Here is a 23,318-nt window from a genome sequence, read left to right on the forward strand (position 1 = left end):
AAAAAATAAAAGGGTTTAGGTCATTTGGAAACATCTCTTATCAAAGAGATGCAGCTTTTGCATCTCTTAGCAGCAGCGTTTGGGCTCACTGGGAAAGCCACCGTTTTTTCCAGTATTCCCATATAGAGAGGTGTCTGAAAACCTTTATGTAACGCATAGGAGTGATCTCAGACTTGAGTCTTCAGTTCAGCAGGACTAGTTCAGACACTTTTGCAATGTGCTTTTGTAGGGCTTTTATTTATTTCTTCATGCTATCACCACAAGTGACCTAAATTTGAGAGAGAGATGAGTTTTAGTTGCTGTTCTTATTTTCATAGCAGTACGAGTGTTCATCACACTTCATAGAATGACCAAAAGATTAAATTCTGATCTCACTTGCACAGCTTTTAATTTGGAGCAACTTCAAGGGAGTTAGTTCAGACTTAAATATTATACATGGAAGCAGGAAAATTTGACTCGGTATGGGTTTGATTCTGATCTCAGCTGTGGTTGTTGACACTGTAGTTCTTACTTGATTCAAAACCTTGGGCTAAGTGCATGAGCTGTGTGGCAATGTCCTTTTCAGATTGAAATTATTGCAGGACCATTTAAATAAAGTCTTAATCAGGTGCCATACAAATTCCTGATTAAGGTTTTTAAATAACAAACTTGAAGTTAAAACCAGCAGGGCATAAGAAATTCCCAGAGTGGTGAATACAAAATCATTAATCTGAACCACTTTTAATTTCTACTCAGAATTTGTTAGTGGAGTGGTTAATTAAATTGTGATCCTGCTTTTAGAGAAGTATCCACTGTGAATGTACACTCATTTTTTGCTAATCAGAGATGTTAGGCAATAGTACTCATAGAAACAGCTTGTCATTTAATCTTTAAATATGGAATAAAAAAGCTCATGGAAAAGATTGGCTTTCTCATATATAGCAATCACTGCAACATGAGACCAGCAAGAACATCGGTATGGAAGTCCTAATGCATGGCAAACCACACAGGAATGGAAGACTGAATGTGGGGGGCCAGGACTGATCAGTGTTCTTCCATATCCTTGTAACTACATCTGGATCCCCTCTGCAGCAGTACAGAGCAGAAATAACGGACATTCAGTGGAGTGATGCTGATGGAAAAGCAGAGTAAACAAGGTCTGAATTAGGACCATGAGGTTTTTTGTGTTTCTGTTTCTATTTACCATCCGGGTTTGCTTCCGTTCCCAATCCATTTTGTAGAAGAAGCTCTCACATCAGTGTACCAGTTTGTTGCTGGAGAGGACCCAAGTAATGGTTTGTATTTTGGGCAAGGTCTCCTGTATTTTCAATGCAGGGTACACTCAGGCGTAACTCGGATGCACTTTTATCGCTACTAAAGCAAAAAGCTACTGATTACTCAGGTCGATGGGGTTAGTTGTTTTGCTGAGGCTACATGTATAATCATATCAGTGATGAGCAGGAGAGCTCCTAGGAACCCAAGTCCTCTTGGGAGAGAGAGCAGATAAGGCACAGCCTTAAAGTGGTAAAGCTGCTGCTTCAGGATGAAAATAGCCTTGCCTGAGGCATCATCTGGAGGAGACTGAGGATTCTGTGAAGTTTGTTAGTCATCTAAAGGGATTAGGTGTTAATGATTTTTGTGTTAAAAATAAGCATGGAAATCTATATGAAAAGCCTGTAAATTACTATTTTAACTGCCTCTGTGCTGGAGTCTGGAAAGACTTCTCCTATGCTCACTTTCTGCTACTCTTCTCAGGAATCTTCCATGCATTTACTTAGTCTGGGGGTGAATCCTCTCCCACATAAGCTTGACTGGTTCCTGTAAATCACCAGGGTTGAGGAGTGCTATTGCTATTTGCAAAATACAGGGTATTCCACAGCGCAGAATTGGGATCCACCAAGCCAAATGAGATGCTTGTTCTCACAGAGACTGTATCTTCACCACTGATCTTTCAACTACGCAGAGACAGCAAATACAACGATGCAGTCGGAACCAGGACAGTCTCAGCATCATTTGCAGAGAATCACAACCTCACAAACACAATCCCTTTCTGTAGGCTTTGGGGTTTTTCCTAAACTGAGTCTAAGCAGAGGAATATCAAATGAAAAATTCAACTGGCTTTAACAGAATGTAAAGTAAAAACATGGGAAGGAGGGAGAAGGGATTCTCCAGGAAGGACAAGTAGTTCACAGCAAGAAAGCCTAGCCCTAGAAGTCTTGTGCTGTATGACTAAAATCAATGGGAATTTTGTCAGCTCTGAGCTAATTGCCTTTCCCCTGTGTTCAGTAACTGCACATCCTTGAGTCTTAAGCATGTGTTTGGATCCAGGTCTCTCTAACAAAGCACTTCTGTAGGTGTTAGAGTTTTAGTAATTTGAGGCCCCTGTGAAGCACCTACTGCTACAATTTGAATTTAGTTAAAAAGGGGTGAGAAAGCTCAGCTTTCAGAACCTCTCTGGAGGTTCCCAGATACTCTTTACAGGAGTGTCCCTGTAGGAGGAATTAGGGAATTTCTGAGACTCTCCATGCAGCAAAGCTCAAACATACAGCTAAGAATTAAGATCCTTATATAGGTATTTTTACATGTTCATTAATTTAAGGAAACAAGTTCCTTACAGCAAATAAACACAGGGTATGTGCAAATGAATATTACATCACTGTAAAAAGGAAAACACAATATGTCCTGTGTACGATTAGAGTATCCCAAGTGTTTATTCTCCAATTAAGTGAAAAACCACAGAAAAATAGAAAATATATAAAAATAGTATCTCTGCAGTCACATACAGGATATTGATATAGAAGCGACTAACAGTAATTTTTGTCTCACAAGAGTATTGTGAGAATTAACTCATATCTGGAAAAATGCTTTTAGTTTTGGGTTGAAAGACCCTGCACAAATATAAGACCTTTTAATATTTTGAATCAGTCTGGTAAAATTTCTTTTGCTATAATCCTATTCCTTTTGCTGGAATTACTTACACCAGAAGATGGAAATAGCAATAAGGATATTAAGGACTTTGTCTTTTGTTATGTATGAAGGAAGTCACTGCTTGTTGTAACTAAAAATAACTCATACTAGTGAAATGCACTTCTGCATCTTGGTCTGCACCTGGATCACTGAAAGTTGATGGGGTTTCACCTCCAAAAGTTAAAGATTAACAAAGGTCTGTAGGCTCACAGCAGGACAAGTGATAGTGGCGGCTTTCAGTGGCACCTCCCTGTCTTCCACTAAAATCTGTATCTAAAATTGCAAATCTAGGACTAGGAATACAGAGCTGCATAGAGTTTAGTGCATAAACATAGAACACACTAAGAAACCATTTTTTGTATTTGAAACTAAACAGAAAGAGCCGGTGACTTTTTAATGTATTCTGTGCATTCCTTACAGAAGAGAGTGATTAACTTTAGTGATTCATTAGTGAGCCGAAAGAGAAGGCACATAGAAGGGAATGGAAATAGAGGCAGGAGAAAGGTTGTTATACAGCAAAGGAATCCTCACAGATCATTCCAGGCTAAACTTTAAGCTTAAAACATTCTATTTAAGGATTTTACGGGATTTTCCATTGAGCTGTAATTTACTGTTCTGAATGCTTTAAGCAGCAGGAACCGACGATGTTAATGTTTTGTTTCCAGATGACTGAGCCATCATGCGTAGTCTGTGCAGTGGAGCTGTACAGGCAGCATGTTGTACATATGGCGGAAGAACACGCTGAAAATGATAGTGATTGGGGAGGAAGATTTTAATGGGAAAAAAAAATAGGAGAGGTTTGGAAGTAAAGTGTGACAGAAGACCTGTAGCTCTACCTGTGGTCTGATTTCAAGGCACAAGGAAAAATAATTGCTTCAGGAGTTTAGCAAGAAGTCTTTACTGAAAGTGGTTACTGCCAACAACCCTTGTCTGTGAGCACTGGTTGTCACTTATTTGACATGTAGCTATTAAACTTGAGTAACAAGTATCAATAAACCATTCCTAGAGAAAGCAGTGAGTCTGAACCATGCAGGAGCTGAAGAAATCTCTTTTGATAAGCCTGACTTGATGCCCTCGGACAGGGGAAACTTGACAAGACAGGACACTGGACACATCAAGAAGCTGGTGTTAACTGGGTGGGGTCAATGTGACAAAAAACCCACAGTACTGAGAGTTAGTTGGAGTCTAGAAAGGGAAGGAAATGATTCAATGAGTTTATCCATGTCAGTAGATGCACTGGATGCACAGATATAATTGCACAGAATGGCTTAAATCGAGGCTATGTGTTAAGCTCTTAACATAATTTCCAGGGAAGTAGATGGGAGTATTTCTGGTTAGTCAGTTAAAACACAGTGGTTTTAGGCTTTTTATGACACCCGATATGTGATTTTTCACACAAGTCAGAATTTCACAAAAATGCAGAGATCAGTAGCACTTGTGTTGGTCTCTCAAAACTGCATACAGGAGAAAAAAAAAAAAAAAAAAAGAAGGAAATATGATTTTGAGGCCTAAATGTAGAAATATTAACTTTCAAGATGTGATAGAAAGTAAGTAATCTTCTAGAGTCTGTTGATATAATATGACAGTGCAGAATTTTTATCTCATCAGTGAGTGATATTTTGCATATGAAATTTGCAAACACAATATGTTTTTGTCATATAAAATACAGTTAATTTTGCTCACCACCACAAGGGAAATTTTGAGGTAATTTTGTCAACATGCTCTGTAATGAAATGAATTTTGGGGCTCCCAGGCTCAGTAACTTTCTCAGAAGAAGAAATAACACTTCTTAGTCTCACTCTGAAGGTTGCTGGCAAGAATAAAAATCTATAAATACTTTAAACGGTAACATTTGAAAAGGTTAGAAATGAGCCATGAAAAAATTGGCTGCTCCTTTCCTTCATTTCAGAAACGTGAAAGAATAACAGCAAAGGGAAATGGGGGAGAGTACTTGCACACAAGCAAAACTAGAGAAAAGTAATCCAGCTCAGAGAAAGGTGACTGAGTTTTAACAAAGTATGTGAGTAAATCACAATCATTTTTGCAAGGATGGGTGATGCCAGACATTGGCAGCATGTAGGTATCGCATGTCTTGAATGGCTGGTTCACTGGTGGGTATCCCAGTTTGTGTTGCATTTATCCTAGTCAGTGTCTGGCAGAATGTCCAAGGTTAAAATCCAGTAGCTGGTTTGGAAGGAGCTGATGTCATGGAAATTCCACAGCATAAGACATGGTCTTCTGGACCAGAAACAGGCTGACATTGCAATTCTTGCACATAGCTACCTGTCCAAAAGCAAACTGCCTTTCTGTCTGGGAAGCCTGTAGCTCGTGGCGAGTCCTGCAGCCTTCCCCATGGCCTGCAGTTCCCAGGAAGAGCTGGATATGGTGGGATTTTGCTATTTTAGGAAGGCGGAAGCTCCCTGCTCACACTGGAGTCCAGCCAAAAGGAGGATTTTGTATCTGCATTGAAAAAAGTCCCTGTGAGGCAGGACAGGAGGCACGGCAGTGGTAAGGGCAGGGACCAAATGCTCTAGCATCACCTGCAGGAGTGGAAGGAGAGACTGCACAGTGCAACCCCCCTGTGTGTGAGGGCAGGTAAAGTAACCCCTAGCCTTTGCAGGGAATAAACTGCCCTGGCTCAAGCTCTAATCACCCTGTTTAGGTTGAGATAATATTAAGGACCAATAATAACATATGTAACAGTCTTATTTTCAAATGATCTGAAAATTACTGAAATGCCATCTGAAATAAAGTCTCTGGCATAACACATGAGCCACAAATGAGGCTGCTCCCTGCGGTGCTCTCCTCTAGCAAAAGGCCCCAAGTGCTTCCACATTTCCTCTGGAAGCTTTTTACTGCAGTGAGAGCTGCTATAAAAAAAATTCTAATCCACAGATGGGATGAGGTGAGGCCTATGGTTTTTTTTTAAATATGTTACATGCCAATGTTACATAATCTCTGGCAAATTAAAGTTTAATGATTAGACTTATTCAAGATTTGTAAACCACAAAGATAGCACACTTAAGTGCTTAATCTCTTTGCTCCATTGACTTTAATTAAACTCATTTGCAGTTTATGAGTTTTGGTGAGCTCATTACAAAAACACACAAACAAAACTTTGTTCATGTGGATGAATTACCCTGAACTCCCCATTTCTGCATTTTCACTATTTCTTGTGGCCTTGTAAACAAACAAATTAGAATTAAATGTTAGGCAAACCATTGCAATGAAGGTGTTACTCATGACTGATTGAAGGGAAAAGTGGCTACATTCTGATTTTTATCAGAAATACATCTTTGCACAGAAGTTCTGATAGGCATGAAATGAGAAAGTGAGCATCCTGTTTTCATTGTCAAACTCTGGATCTCAGGCAAATGCTCTTTCCAGAGTCTGCATCTGGTAAATTATTGGAACTGTAGTGGCATTTGAGGTGCCTGGATAAAGAGACAATAAAAATATTTTCTATTTGTTTACACTGAAAAATATCATATACTGAACTGTCATGTCTGAAAAATTGATACTTCTGACTTCACAGATATTCAGCTGCCTAATAGAAATGTCAGATGTGTGTGGTTTTGAGAGAGGAAAAAGAAAAGAAAAAGATCAACCACACAACAAAATGTTCATTTATTTGCATCAGATTTGATTCTCCCTCATATAAGTGATAGATACAAAGACCAAGAAAGTTCAGAGTTTTTCTTCTTGATTTCAGTGATCTTTTGATTAAGCACTACAGAATACTAGTGTTGAGTAGCAGCTCTTTTAATACCACCACTTGAGCTGCCTGTCACTGAAGGCAAGCAGCTGAAGCTGTCTTTCAGCAAGTTCTAGCTTGAGGAGCACGAGTTTGGGGATCAGCTAGAACCACCCTGGTTGTGACTGCTGCCTTCACACACGTGCCCTGCTCCTAAATGGCTTCATGGCAGCCCGATTCCCTCCCTGCTTGTCAGCTGAGATGGGGCCATGCCTGCTCTGACAAGGTGTTAGTTCCTGTGGGTGTAAATGCTGTGCAAAGGTGAAGGTGGGTGAGATGTGCATCTTGCAGAAAAGGTTTCCTACCATCTTGCTGCCATGAAAAGCACCTCTGTATGGAGATTACACAGATATTGTGCATGATTCTACCCCTGGTCCCATGCAGATTGGAGAGCTGAGTGAAGGGTGGGAGGTGGAGCAATCTTCCACCATTTCCCTTTTTCTTTTTTTTTTTTTTTTTTTCATTCTACTTTCTGCTTTAGAAAGAAAAAAATAAAAGTCACTTACCTTAATAGGGGAAGGGCTGAATGGATTTTTCATATGTTTGGCTGGAATTTTAGTGTATTAGATTATAACAAGTACAGATTACGTGTGAGCAGGATGGAAGAAAAGTGAACATGCAAACGGTAGTAAAAATTGGATTTTTGAACTACAGGGTCAAAATAGGCAATGTGGGTCACTTTGATCACTGTAGGATACGAGGATGGTCCTGGAGAGGAACATCAGCAACCAGTGGAAATTGGTATTTTTGCCTTACTGCCAAGAGCTGCCAGAGCTGGATGCTCTGCAGTTGTCCCATGGATCTAGATATCATGTGCTTGCAGTTATATACAGTGAAAAAACAAGGAAAAGGTTAAAACTCTGGAATTAAATCCTGATAGGATACAAGAAAAAGTCTCATTCTTGCCCCTTTCAATTTCTCTGAAAACAGACTTCAGTCCCTAATGTCTAAAATGGCACAGGCCAAATTGGATCAGTTCTATGATGGTCTTTGTTTTCTCTGGTAATAGCTTAGGACAGATTATCCTTTGGGCAATAGCTGTGTTTAGGCTTAATTATATGATTAGAGCAAATGCATGTAAATCAGATAAATAGGACATAATAAGTTATAGGATTTTGTGGCAAACATACACGGTGCATACGAAGTACATGGTTTTAAGGTTCAACTAATGGAACTGTCAGCAGTCATTAAGGATGATAAAGCTGCAGCTTTCAAGATCTGGCTGTAGGAAACAGGAAAAATTGGGTAGGCATTAAAAATGTAGACTCACGTGGCTATTTCAGCTGACAGACTGGAGAGGCCTGGACCAATTGGTCTATGTCCCACTGCCCCACCAGTAGGCAAAGGAATTCAGGTTTGGGGAATGAACCAAACTACAGCTGAGGACACCCTGGATTTGGGGGACTGTTTCTTTTCAAAGTGCCATTTCTATCTCAGACTAATGTTTAATAAACTAAATTTCAAAAGGGGTGTGTTATCATAATATTGAACTAGGTTAACTTATTCATTTCTTTTCTGAGACAAAACTCACTATTTCATCCAGCCCAAGCAACCTGCCATATGTAGAAAGTGTCCCTGGATGTAGGGAAGGCCAAGACAACAAAACACAGATTGAATGCAACTGTGAAGAAGAATTTTGTCCTTATTGGCTTTGAATGCTAGGATACCAAAGAAACGCAGTTATTCCCTACATACTGAACATTGCTTTCTCACAGACACTTGTTTACACGAATGCCTGTTTTAGTCTTTGACCTAAACTTGTTCCTAAATCTTACGGACTTAACAGGAATTAAGTCAAAGCTTATAAGTTTAGAAATTACTGTTTAACTTTTACTAATTTGCTGAAAAAATAAATTGGTCTTGGAAAAAGTAGGAAAAAGAAACTGGTCTCGGGTGAATGGATATTGTTGTAGGATAATAGTCCCTGATAGTCTACAACTTTTGTTCATGCAAGCTAAATGTACAATTTTTAATGTACCATAATGCTCAAATCATTGTAATGGATTACAGGATCTTTGTGTTGCTGAAAGTGTAATTCCATTTTTTAAACTGTTTTGGTGGAAACTTGTGAGCAGCCATACTGTCATCTTTCTGTGGTTCTTCTGAATAGCATTGAGATTTGCAGGAGAGAATGAAAGTACTGTACAGATTAGATATTGTCATGCTCCAGTCATGCTATGCATAGCTGATTGGCTTGGCTTTTGTTTGCGAGCTTTTTGGTATTCCCTTCTCTGAACACCGATGGCTGCAGAGACACAAGAGTGTGCGAGGGAGTAACGAATGTCCTCACACTACGGAGTTTGTTTCTGAGTCCCCATCTGAAAGAGGGCAATCGCTGTGCTGCAGTAGTCTCTGGAGATAACCCTAGCTGACTCTTGTTACAGGTGAAGCAGTGTAGTGTTCTTTAAAAATAGTGTATATTACTCTTTGAAAGAATGTTCTAAGTTGAAAAATGGGTGCCTTGGACTTTGGAACTATTGAAAGGAAGAAAAGAAAATAAGAAAGTTGATTGAGGCGGGTTATATTGAACTGCCTGGAAACTCTGTGGAAGTAGTGCTTTTGAAAAAACAGCAGGGGTACAACAGATAAATAAATCAGCAGCAGAATTGCCAGCAACTGTCAAATCAAAAGCAGCAGTAAAACAGAAATATACAGTCAGTATCGGTCTGAATAAGCATTTGTTAAACACACCAAGGACAGACAGACAGTTGTGTGAAACCTTAACATCTGAGGTGTTTTCAAAAGATAATTGTCCCTGTTAATATTAACTGGTAGTTAATGCTCTGTTCTGATGAATATGACTATTTAAATCAAATGACCAAGAGCACCACAAAACCATTTTTTAGAAAGAAAGAAGTTAATGTGTTAGTTGTGTTTGATGGAATGATCCTGCCACCCTTTTTTCACTGTTTCCCGTAATGAAGTCTGGTAGGAACTGTGGCTGTCAAGAGGGGACTGCGGCATTTAGGAAAATATCAATCAGATGGGGACCTAACCTGGCTCTGCACTTGTCAGGTACTTCTGATAGCTGACAACATTTCATTTCCCCACCACAAATATTTTTCCAAAGTCAGTGGTGGTGGATTCCCTCCGTTCAGACTGTACAGCTTTGGTTCACACACAGAGTCCTGTTCCCAAGGGTGCGGTTTATTATTAAGATTTTAGAAGATGCAGGTTACCTTGTAGATCCGTACAAATCAAATGCGTGTCAGAGGAATTACAATAAAACATAGAAGTGTTTAGTGACTGCCCATGACAAAGCTGAATTTGATGGAATATTGTTTAATACCATGTGTGGATAATGGATGGTGTCTGACCAGTTTGTGTCCATAATCAGGTTTTTTTAGTTTTCCAGGCTATTGGCTCTGGAAAGCTCTTACAAACCTGGGTGTTCCCTGGGCTGCAAACAGGGACCTGTGAGACAAGTGTGGGTAGTGGTAAAAGCATAACAGCTGGATAACAGCTGGGGGGTTCACCTCCTACTGAATTTGGAGCTGTATTTTATTAAAATTAAAGTAATTTTAGCTGGCTGAACTATTGATATTAGACCATCTCTTTGTAGTTTTTCTATAGTGACTCTCACTTCTGCAGGGCATCTCTTAATACACTTGCTGTAATTTCTGCAATTCCTGTAACACTGCAGGAACAGGCCACCTGAAATGCTTACAGAATAATCTTCCCCAGTCCTCAAACAGGCTGCTTTGATAAGCATGCTCATGGCGTGCTTTTGAAACAGAAGCCAGCAATTGCATACTGCTGCTACCCTCATGACATGGGGAATATTTTATCACATTCTTTTTAATGTACTACTTTGTTTTCTCATCTGGGATTACATCTGATAAGGACAATCTAAAACTTTCTCTAACAGTTGTGTGAAACTCTATGCAGATGTGTGCTTCTCTGTATGAAAAAAATTCTCTAAAAATGTGCAACTTCTAAAGTCAAGCCAAGTTGAGAGAAGCTGTGGTACCAAACGTGCATCATCAAAGTTCACAGCAGTTGTGGCTTTCTTTTCCTTTCTCTCATCCTTTAAGATACTGAAGCAGCACACTTCAAGGGTTTGACAAGAAAGAGACATATATTCCCTTTTGTGCAAATCTGCTTGATGCTTATGAACACTGTTCGTTCTAAAACCCCATTAAGATACTCTCCTAGTGGTGTGGCTCTGACAGAGGAAAACTGAATTCTGCAGCAAGAAGAAGAGAAAAAAAAAAAAGCCATCTTGCAAGTCTGTCACTCGTAAGAATACATTAAATTAACATCAATTAACACATCCTGTTGAACAGGATAAATGGATGAGACTCTTATCCGGAGGGAAAAAAGTGTCCCAAAATTAAAATGGTACAGCAGAGACACTGGTTTCCTTGCCGAAAGTTTCCTGGCCCTTTGGAGTCTGGTCCAGAACCCAGTATAGTTCAGAAATCCGTCTCCTATGCATGCAAGGAGTGAGTGAAGCAACTCACAATGAGATCCACTAAATCCTTCTTGCAGAAAGCTAGTCAATAGGAAAATAATGAGAGATTTTTCTGAAACCTAACCTCCCGCGTCAGGTGCTGTAATATTCCTACGGTATTAGGAGAATTTCAGACTCTCTTTTGGACTTGAAGTTGGTGTTTATATCATCACAATGTACCGTACATACAGGTTCCTTAGATCTGCTTGCCAAGATTTACAGTTTACAAACTAAATGTGTACTTGTTTATTTGTACAGGGACTCATTACACATTTTTAACCATTCATCAAAGACACACTCCACAAGAAAAAAAGGGGTATTTTTTCGGTACCCAAAAGCCTACAAAAAGGGAGACAATGGGCAGATTCATGCAGATGACTAGTAGGACATGACAGAGTATTTGGTCAGCATCGCTCAAAATAACAGACCTCAGAAAATGTCACTTTTGAAAAACATTGTTTCAGAATGAAACATCTCCTTTTGCTTTCACATTAAGATATACAATAAATAGTACAAAACCCAAATGGAGACGTCATGTAAAAACACAGAGGACTTAGTGCACTCTTACAGTCAAAATGTTTCAGTCTTATTGCTTTCTCTTGAAATGAAATTTGTCAAAACGGATATATCCTGCAGATGGCAGGGGGGTTGGAACTAGATCATCTTTAAGGTCCGTGTCAATCTAAACCATTCTATGATAATTTTTTCAATTTTGTAGAAAGCTCCTTTCCTCCAGAAAACTAATAATTGTATTTTGTCATTGTTGTTGCATGTTATCATCTTATATTTTAAGATTTTTTCATCTCCCTGAGAAAAAAAGATAGGACGCTACTCTGATCACTTTTACGCTCTGAAACCCAGGTGTAAATGTAGAAAAATCAGACAGATTATTCTGGATTTCAAATTATAAACCTGAGGTCATGGTTTGATTAACTTTACTGAGGTTACTTATACTATTCTTTTAGTAAGTTTTAATAGCTTTTTGTGACTATACTTTCCATGAAGGCATATTTCCATGAAGAGGTGGCTCTCTCTACATATTCATAGTAATACATAAAGCAACCTCTTACCAGTTTATAAGAAAGTATCTGCTATCATATTTTGAATATGTGGCAACTAATAAAACGTAGTAGTTGCGCTAGGAAAAATGTGGCTGAGAAATTGTTAAAAATATAGTGTTTGAAAAGCCCAATAAATTACTGCCTTTGTTTATATTCCTTATGTATAATAACTGCTGTGACATTTGAGAGCTGGTTTTGAATAATTTTCAAGGCTGAATTTTCTACTACTGCAGCTAGGCATGTCTGAATATTGTTTATCAAATGAATTATTTAAAAATATTTTAAATCAATTATCAGAGAATATATCAATATATCAGAGAATAATTTTTTCTGCTAACTGACTGTACCTCTCCGATGGCATGTGCATAAACAAGCACATGATGCAGTATATTTTTTTTTACAATCCTTTTAATGAAAAAGAGGCTGAAAAAAAAAGCAAACACAACAAAAATTGTAAAACAGACACACAGAATTGTCTCTATAGATACAAAAGCTAGCACAAATGTAGTCACACTAGCCAGAGTACCTGCTATATACTCCCATCTGTAAATTTAGTTTGCTACAAAACAAGTAACTGAAACTAATTGGCCACATTATACAGTGTTTGTGTGTCGGGTGTAAGCACCTGAATCTTTGCCTACAGCCAGTTAGTGCCTATTTTCTATGCATGAGTAAGTTTCCAAATGTTCCCACCTGAAAAAAAATGTACTTCACAAATCTCATGCCTCTTTTTAAACAATGAAGAAAAAAAATAACAAAACTAATAATTTTCTGTTGAAAGTCCAACTAATGTATTTACTGTGTTCAGGCAGCAAGTACATGGTCTAGAATGTGGGATTCCTGTAAGTCTGGAGAAAGAATGTGCTGTTTAAGACCTGCATAGCACCGGGACTGCCATAGGTAGCAGCCTTTGCTGTGAAGTGTCCTGGTTCCTCAGTCCATGAAGATTCTTTACATTTGCAATGGAAACATAAACTTGTAATGCTATTCTCTATTTTGCCATAGAGAGAATCAGACCCTGAACTTTTATCAATACTAATCCAACAGATTAGGAGTGCGTGGACTTCACTGCTAATAAAGCCTTTTCCCTTTGCATGTCCTAAAGCTTGGATTTAGAGTTCATCTTCAGTATTCAGATTTTATTTGGGTTTTTTAAAAAAAAGTAAGACTCAAAAATGGATTAAGTTTTGTCATGCCAGTCCTGAAACTTGACTTTTCAGTAACTTCAGAATCTATATACACATATAATTTATGCTTTAGGCACTGTAGCAATGCCTGCCCTTCTGTGGTGGAAACAAATAGCATCTGGGATTTTCAACTGCCTGTAGTACATCTCAGAAACGTGTCTTCACTTATAACAGCCACAAAGGTGTAGTTTCTTCAAGGATCATAGCATGTGATTACATTGTTTACTTCTTCACATCAGTGTCAGACATAGTTTAGCATTACTGAGTTCTGATGGTAGAACATGGGGCCTTGAGGTGTCTGCATCCCCGTAGCTCCGCCTGATCTCTGATCTGTTCCTAGGTACCCATTGCAAACTTTACCTGGACCAAGACTCAGGTTTTCGCTGAAGTCCTGAATTGACCTGTGGACCCCTCCATCACAGGTACTGCAGGTGATGCCTCAGAGCAGTTGGCTGTTGTGAAATAGGCACTTGGACAACTAGTAGGAGACAGGCACGTGTCAGTAAAGGCATTCCCATCCTTCCAGCACCTGCTATGATAATGTCACTATGTCACTTATTAAGTACATTATTTCCTGTGTCTGTACATCTTTTGTTTCTTCCCACCTAAATTCTTTCCCCTGGATGTATGTAGGTATTATTTTAGTAGCACCTTAGAGGCCTAAAATGCAGCAGGCACCCTACTGTTTTAGGTAGAGTTAATTAAGTCTGTCTGCTCTTTCTTTTTCAAGTGTTTAATACCTATTAAATGTACATTATCTGCCACATAAGAGCCCCTGGTAATGATGCAGGACCCCACTGTGGAGACAAGACTCTTCTCCCTGCTTTATAAATTCTGAGTAGATGAGGTGTTATGGGACGGCAAAGAACAGACTCAATTTTGGTGCAAGCTTGGAGAGGCATGAAAGTTAGACACTGTAAGTCTAGGAGATCCTAGCTGAGAATGCATTTTTCTGGCAGTTAAGTTTGAAAAATTTATTATGCTGGGTCATCTTTGGTACCCGTTCCACCACTGACCTAGAAAATAACAGTTTAGTGCACATATAGCATTGGGAAAAAAAGGTATTTGCAGAAGAGACAGCCTAAATTCTATTTGCAGTGGAATGGAGAAGGTGGTATTTACTTTGGTTTCGGCTAATGTATGATTCCTAACACACCACTACTGCTACCAGAAAAGCTAGGTTCATTTTTTAAAAAAATAAATTCATTTGCAAGTTTAAAAATTCTACTCTTGAATATTTAATTCTGTTTTCAATGCTTTCCTGCCTCTCAAAAAAAAAAAACAACAACAAAACAACCCATAAACCCAAAACAAACAAACAAATAAAAAAAACCCCACCCTGGAAAATGCACCAAGAGAACACGACAAGATGTTTGACCCATTTTCAGAGATTGTTCTTAGGGATACAGTCAACACTTGAGAATTGAAAGGCTTGGCTGGAATGAATGTCACACAGCAACAATATCATGAGGAGAGAGCACAGGTAATTTCCCCCTTCTACACTAGGAAATTGTTTCTACTTTTCAGATATACCAAGTAAACTGATTTGCACCTTTTTCTTCTTTTTGTTTTATTTATTGCTATCTGCTCTTGAGCATCTGTGAGATGCAACTCACAGCATACAGTACAGTGAGTGAAGCTCCTCACGGCTGCTGGAAGGACAGGAATGTGTTCTTCTTCTACACTTAGTTTTAAACAAGCAATGTGGTCATTATTTCTCCTGTCCCATTGGTCCTGCAGGCACACAGACCTCGTTTTATAGGAAAGGATGCCCTCCTCCCAGGCTTTCAGATGCTTGAGCCTCTCTGCAGCAAGCGCAATGTTGTTAGAGGCCCTACAAAATGTCATTTACTAAATTTTCTATCCTGTGGATCGACACTTAATTACCTATTTCTACAGTTTTGTAACAGTCACATCTAAAAATTCCCACTCAAGTCAGCATCCTGATAACATACAATACTAGATAATATGTTAGAAATTCCTGAGGGCCACTGCCTAGAGGAGCTTAGTAATTAAAGAGACCAGGGGTGAGTGAAAAGAATATACTGAAAGAAAAGTAGGATTTGATGTGTGAGAGAGGTCATGAATGACTGCTGATCATTGTACTGAGAATTTTAACTTGGACTTCTTCAATCTAGTCATATGACCCTTTTTTAATCTTGCTAAAGTAGATATATTTTTTTGAGGACCACAGGCTGGTTTTATCAGTGCTCTCACTCCTAAATTGCTCAGCACAACAAACTGCTGTCCCAGATCATGATCCATACAGGGGCCCAAGGGACTGTAGTTTTATTTATTTATGGGTGTTTTCTCCTGCAAATACATCGATAGATGGACATTAATTGACATGAGTTGAAACAGCAAATGTTTTACTTTCGGATAAAGTCAGGGAAAGTAAATCTATATTTATGAATTTGGTTTTGTTTATCTTTCTAGCAAAGATAAATATATTAATTTGTGCAAATCCAAGAAGCAGTAAATAAGAATGCAGGCAACCTTAAAAGGTCAGGCAGAGTATGATCCAAATAAGATTTTCTGCATCATATCTACTTCCTAATTCGAAGAGTAAGCAGATATCATACCGCTGCTTTCTTAACTATTTAAGTGAAAACATGGTTAGTTTTGGTAAAAATACTACAGTCCTAATGATCGCAGCGCAAGCTGGAATCTGTAGAATGTTTATGTCCCCTGCACACATAATAGCTTAACCTCTTCTAAATATTTATGATTTCACTTAATGAGTGGAAGAATGGTAATCCAAATACTAATCAGCATGCCTGCTAATATATTTATTTTCCCAGAACAATAAATAGGCCCTTTTGCAATACTCAGTGGATGCTATAGTTTTTAAACTAGCTCCAGCTCCCAGTAGAAATGTCAGTTAAATTTTGATGTTTTTCGTTAAATCTTTCAGTGTATTCTTACTCCTTCATGACTTAGTGGCGTGTGCTGACTACCATCTACAGATCTTTAATGGCAACCTTTGAAGATAGACAGGCATTTCTGGTCCGTGACTGTGCCTTTGGCAAAAAGAATGAAAATTACAGGTCCCAAATGACAGCCTTTTTTCAGCTCATAATATATTATCTTTTTTCATATGTGGCCATGTATATGGCCCTATTGATTTTTTTGTTGCTTTCTGATTCGTTCCATCTCTCCTCTCCTGCCCATTGCAGTGCGGCTTTTCACTCCTGGCTTATTAGGTTGGGTGAAAGATACAGCAGTGGAATGCTGCCAGCCTGGGAAATTATAAGGCTGCTTTTAGCTTCTCCTGGTGTACGCTCTGAAAAAGTTAGAGAAGGAAATAATGGCCTTCCATAAAGCTCACCTGTGAAAGCCTGCCACGTAAAAATGAGTCCAGAGAATGAAATACTGGAAATGCCCAAGGAGAAGGATGCACAAAAGAACTTGTTGCTTAGTAGACAGAGGTGTAGATTTTTTCTTTTTTTTCTTTTTCCTTTTTTTAACTATAACTTAGGAAAAGATGCAAAGACAGAGAAATAAAAGATTGATTCACTGGCTATGGCAAGCAGAAATCAAGTTCCTTTACTCTGTTCATAACCCTAGATCTTTAGGTGTAGCTACACCATTTAACTGACTTAGGGCGTGGCCTGTGGATGGAGTTCCATGTGTACAGGGTCCTCATGGATCTCCCAGAGTTTGTAGAAACCAGGGACTGATTCACGCCTTGATATGATTGTGTGTCATTTGGGAACCTTCTCATCAGGAAGGTAAGTGCCAGAACAGATTTACAAAGTCCTTTCACATGGTTATCAAAGAGAATATCCTAAGTCTCCGTGTTGGCTCTTGAATTAAAAACAAACAAAACACCTTCAAAATAGTTATTCTTCATGAACAATATACAACTCCCAGCCTTGTCAGAATTCCTTTTCTCCTGAATGCTGGGCCAGCTGTAGACGTGCATTTCCATCTGCCAGCAATCATATGCTCCGTCCTCTTTTCTTATTCTTTCTGAAGACGCTTGTTAATGAACCTTCTTGAAAAGACACAGAGGAGGATAAAAGGCCAGGGCACTGGGTGGAAAAGCAATGCAGATTGGAAAAGACAGAAAGCTTATTTAATTCTTTCTTTTCCTGATCTCAACTCCCTCAAGTTATCTTTAAAAGGATGTTTAAAGCTTACAGTTAAAACTTTTCTGCATTTAACTGTAATAATTAAAAGTAGCTAAGGGATCATTCAGGTCCAAAGGGAAAAATTTCAAAACTCATTTCAACCACTGCTGGTCATGTGTTTGGGGATGGATAGGATCTTGAGAAGAGTTCACAGCTGCCTTTTTACCTTGATTTTCTCTTTTTTTAGCCTGTTGTGCTTGAATTTCATTCGTTAAGATTTAAGGTCTTCATCTTGTGCCTGTAACTTGCCAACTTTCTGGATTCTAAATGGGCAGTAATGACTCTCAGTAGCACCAAGTTGAGCTTTATTTGAGGATGTAGTTTTACGACTCTGCCAGTAAAGTGAAAGATGTGGGTTGAAAGAAGGAACTGGGGATGTGGGAGAAGTAGAGGGATTGAAACAATCTTGATTAGGTCCTTAGGAAGTGGTACTGCAATTTGCATGCTGCTCGCCACATGGATCGCTGTCCCAATGGGATGCTCAGGATTGACTATTCCTAATGAGAACATAAGCCCAGGAGGTCTTGTATCCTGCCTACATCAATGACTAATTCCAGTCATTTAAAAAGGACATAAAAAACCTATAATGAATCTACTGATACTGTAAGGGAAGGGAACTGCTCATGTGATATTCTAAATACCAAGATCTCAGTCGATATAATTAATGTTCATTTGCAGCCATGCTTTTCAGAGTGGATTGTTAAAGTATGTTAAAAGCAGATTGAGACTGTTACAGATGAATGTTTCAGTTTCTTCCAGAATAGGTGGGGGTCACTGGTCTAATGACTTCTGGTCAAACTAAATTTTGATGTAGTAATATCTCTAAGAGCTCAGTTTATTCCTGTATCATCTTAGACCTGGAAAAACAGGAAAAGAGTAAAATATTTCTGGACAATGGTCACTAGAATATGGCATACATCTAGAATAAGGGTTACAAACAGGGCCAGCCATAGGTTTTAGAAACAGTTAATAGAGGACAGCATGTTCACAGCTTCTTCTATTTCTCTTAATCACCTAAAAATAGTATGAGATTGTTGTCAAGAAAAGTGGTTTTATTTGTTCTTCTGGTCATTGCTGCAGCTCTGGATTGAGACAGTAGAGTACATTTAGGTTAGGATCAGAGGCATTGAGGCTCTGATGAGAGCTGAGATGGATAGGGGTCAGCATCACTGTCAATATGCACAGTTATCAAATGACCTGATCTCGATCCTGTGTCCTTAGCAGTGCTGCAATGAGCAGAGCAGGGAAAGACAGCAATATGTAGCTGCACCCTGGGAAATATTTAGGCAGATTTAGTATTGGCTTCAGTACAACTACTTAAACACCCAAAGTTGAGCTCCAGCTCAAGTGGTTTGCTGGACTATTACCTGAGGTATCAGAGTCATCCAGAATTGCCAGGGAAACCCAGCTATGTGTTTTGTGGGATTGTCCAGTATGAAACTGCCCTTCCTATTAACAGCAACATCTCTTTGGAGTCTGAATACCTAGTACCAGATTTCCCTTCTGAGCTGAATTTTGTATTTCAGTTCTCAGCTAGTACAAAGCTTTATGTAATTCTCATTACCAAAACACTGCTCATTAAGTATTATATATCTCAGTAGTTACTATTTGGAAGTAAAATATTAGTAGAGCGAATGCAGTTTCCTAATCTAAATATATAGATAATATATAAATTTTTTCTTATATGTCTAAACAGGGAATGTCCACAGACTCACAGAGTGGCTGAGGTTGGATGTGGGACCTCTGGAGACTGACTTGTCCAGTCCCATGTTCAGAGCAGAGTCAGCTAGAGCAGGTTGCTCAGGACCTTCTCCAGTTGGGTTTTCAATTTCTTCAAAAATGGAAACTCGGCAACCTTGCTGGGCAACCTGCTGATGTTTTCTGGATGTGTTAAGGCTTTAAACATAAACAAATAAATTAATCCTTGCTGTAATTGCTTGGAAAACAATGAAGTCAGAGCTGGCAAGCATTTCTCTGAAGTGCTTGTTTCTCTTGTTTGCATTTTTTATACAATGCCTTGCTTAGTCACACTATTAAAAAGATCTTTTCAAAGAGCTGCACACAGTTGCTCAAATTTATAAAAAATACGGGGAGCTCTGTGTCCAGAAAAATAAATCATTGGAACCAACAGGTTACTTGCAGGAGGTTGCGCTACTGAAAAGGCTTCAGGAGCTGGCACCTCTCTGTGAACACATGACAGTGCATTGCTTCTTAGTTGTTCTCTTCAGGCTTATGTTATTCCACAGCAATAAAACTGCAGTTTAAAAATTGTGCAATGATCTTTTCCACCAGTGCACGCAGTACAGATCTGCTGAACTAATAGCAATTGAGACAAGGCAGTTCTGCAGGTTCGTCACCCACTGAATCATGATGTTTAGTGTTTTTCAGGTACTGTGTCTTGTGTATGTTGCTAGCATTATAGCACTACTAAGCCTGTATCTTTATTGGAACTTGAGCCTGCACAGGCTGTTCCCTATGCACAATTTGTCATATAAATCACCATTTCTGAATAAACACAGTCCTTTCACCCAAACTGAGTGGGTCCTGCAAAGGCTTGATCATTGCAGCACTAAAATCGAAGTGAGTTATTTCAGTCAGACCATTAATGTTTCAGCAGAGATGCAGACAAGTCCCTTTAATTGCTGAGTTCCTTCCACTGCTCTCCAACTGTTCCCTTACCTGGTGCTCAAAAGGTTGCACATGTGGTTCTTTTCCCCAGGGTTTTCTGGAGTGGAATGGCAGAGTACTGAGCTTGCTGATGCACAGAGAAGCAGGGCCAGAACCCAGCAATTTTTATGGGTCAGCTTGGCCATGGCTTTGCCTCCAGGCTCGTCTGCTGCTGCTCGGTCCTGAACTACTGGTCCAGGGAAGGCTTCAGGTCAAATGTGGGAGCAGCAGCAGATCCCTGGACCTCCCTGCCTGAAAAGGGAAGTAATGTCCTTTATCACAGCTGCAGATGGATGCAGAGCACTGTGCCGTTGCACAGGCACTCCCTTCTGCTGCTCTGACCTAGGCAGTAGACTCAAAATGCTCTTTGCTGCCTTTTCCATCGCTCATGCTTTCTTCTGTGCATCTCCTGCAGACAAACTGCTGATCTGATCCACAGCCTGGGCGACAAAGGCACAGACTCTTTCCTTGTTCAAATATTTTGACACTTCCAGTGGAAAGATTTGGGAGAGGTCATTCATTTTATATGTTTACACAGATCATAAATAATGATTCACTAATTCCAGGGAGGGAGTGGCCAGTCTCAAATCACATCAGCTAAAATGAAGTCAGTCTCCCAAGATGCAGAAAAATTTAATCTCTGAAACAGAAGCTTTCTTTGCTGGGTCCCTACGCCAGTTATACTGCTTATGTATTTATACTGTAAAACACTTCAGGCAGGGATTACCTCTCCCTGCTGTGCTTTACTCAGCACCACATATACTGCTATGTCTTTGTGCAGTAATTAATAATAAATCTTCTAGTAATCTGGTTACAACATAATCTTCAGACTGTTACTTCCACAATGTGTGAGATAAAACAAACAGATGATTTTGAGACTCCTGAAGCAGCGTTAGCTGTTTTGGGTTTTTCAGTCACTTCAGTATGGAAAGATGTAGCAGGAAATCTGGATTATATGGCAGAATATGTGTCTGTGTCTGCTTTTGCTGTTACACTGGAGTAACATAAGAATAACTTTTCTGAAGTTTTGAGACTTTATATATAAGCTCCTTAAGGCAGGAATCTTCCTGCATAGCTATGTATCATCACACAGGCAGTGAAACTAAATAAATGCTAATACTTAGCTCTTTGTGGTTACTTCAGGCAGAGCACAGGTTTTGTAAACTGTTTAAACAGCACCTCATTAATCATCAATATTCGCCTTATATTAGATATAAGTCATATATAAGCCTTTTCTGGGCCTCTGCAAAATGGTTACTGTTGATTTCCATGAAGTGGTTGGACAGCATACATTGCCCACGCATTTATCATAAAATATCAATTTGGTGTTAAAGCAGGCAGCTCTGTAGATGGAGCTCTCCTGCCACCTCTTCTCCAGCATCACACCTGGAGGCTTGGAGGTTTGGTTTCCATCCCAGCCATCAGTCAGCACAGGCTGTTCTCCTTCTTGTTCCCCTTCTTGCACATTCTGAACGGTCCCATTTGCAATCCTGGGGAAGCTCGATAGGTCCTGTTTGGAAGCAGTGCACGTTTGTTTTGGCCTCTTGTTTGCAGGGATTGCCAAATGCCATACCTGCTTGCCTTGGGTAGATATTTTGAGGGACGAAGCACATTTTGTATTTGGCTGGCTAGAAAGGGAAAATGCTGCATTTCTGAATGTGTATATAACAGACACTTAGTATTATACAGTCTTCTAATTTCTTCCTTGTGCATATGTATGTAAGATAGGGACTAAAAAGGAGAAAAAATGAAGCTGACTGTATCCAGAACCCTGGTGTAAAACTGCTGTCCTAATATGTATACAGATTGTAATTTGGGAAACCTATAACTGAAGTGAGGTTGAGGAAGGGGTATTTCCAAAAGCTCGAGTGTTGTTTGTATTTGCTGATTAATTCCAAATGAGGGCAGAAGCACTAAAAAGAATACTATAAAGGTACATTTTCTCTTTTCATTTAGAAACATAACATCTGAGAAGCATTTATTAGCAAAACATCAACTCTATTTGCACATTTCTAAATAGAGTATTAGAGCAACTGAATTTTAATTTTCATGTCTGTAATTTGTTAATATAATTACTGTACAATACAGTTAGGTGCTTTCAGATCTTTCAGTGTTAATTAAAAAGCTAATAACTTGAAAAGCTATAAATACTGAGGTAGAGGGGCTAGTGCTCCAGGCAGTTAATCCTTTATTTGTCATTTACTAAAGATCCTTTTACTCCAAGGCCAAGCTTTCTACTAAGTATAGCACTTTATGACTCAACTCCTCCTTGCTACCTGATAGATATTCTCACCATGCAGAGGCAGTACAGGGTTTGATTCCCTAGCACAAATCAGTATATGCACAGCTAAATGCAAGCTGAAAACAGAAGCGATCCCACCACTTCAGCCCGTTAAGTTTTCTTTCTCTGCTTTCATCTCCTCTGCCCCATCTAGACCTGCCTGCCTGTCTTTGGACTGATCCTTGGCACAGTGTGAAACAGTCCTTTTCTGGCTCCTCCTAAAGAACGTGTCCAGCTGGCCATGGAGGGCTTTTGTAGCTTGTTGTGTAGGATCTCTGAGAAACTCTCTGAAATGCTCTCAACCACACCAAGAGCAGTGTTGGTCAGATGTATCCTTGGCTCTGGGGTTCAGGGACAGCAGTTCTAAGACATAAACTTTGATCAGTGCTGGTAGGAATGTGTGAGGTATTTACATATTCAGATTTGGGGAAAAATTTTGCAGTTCCAAGTTAAAAAAAGGAAAGCAAATGTTCAGAATTTCTTGCTGGAATCTCCACTACTTTGAGTCTCCTGAACCAACTCACTGGAGTTCCCAAGCAGCACATGCTTTGCTGGGACTGCCCAGGTGACTAGTTTGTTCTACTGACATTGGTGTAAATCTGCAGACCAGCATGCACGGGACTTACCTCAGCTAAAGGGAAAAAGAGTCTATGATCATCATGAAGCATCTCAAAGTAGTATAAATCATGCCTTATTCCTGCTAACTACTTAAATTCTAGTAGGCTAGGATATGAAACACTTTTTTTCTATGTGGTATTTACTCTTTAGTAGATGGAAATGGAAGAAAGGTTTTATTTAAATGTAGTGATCCTGTTTCTAAATTAACCTTGTCTGGA

This window comes from Athene noctua, chromosome 18 (assembly GCF_965140245.1).
Source record: "Athene noctua chromosome 18, bAthNoc1.hap1.1, whole genome shotgun sequence".
Lineage (NCBI taxonomy): Eukaryota > Metazoa > Chordata > Aves > Strigiformes > Strigidae > Athene > Athene noctua.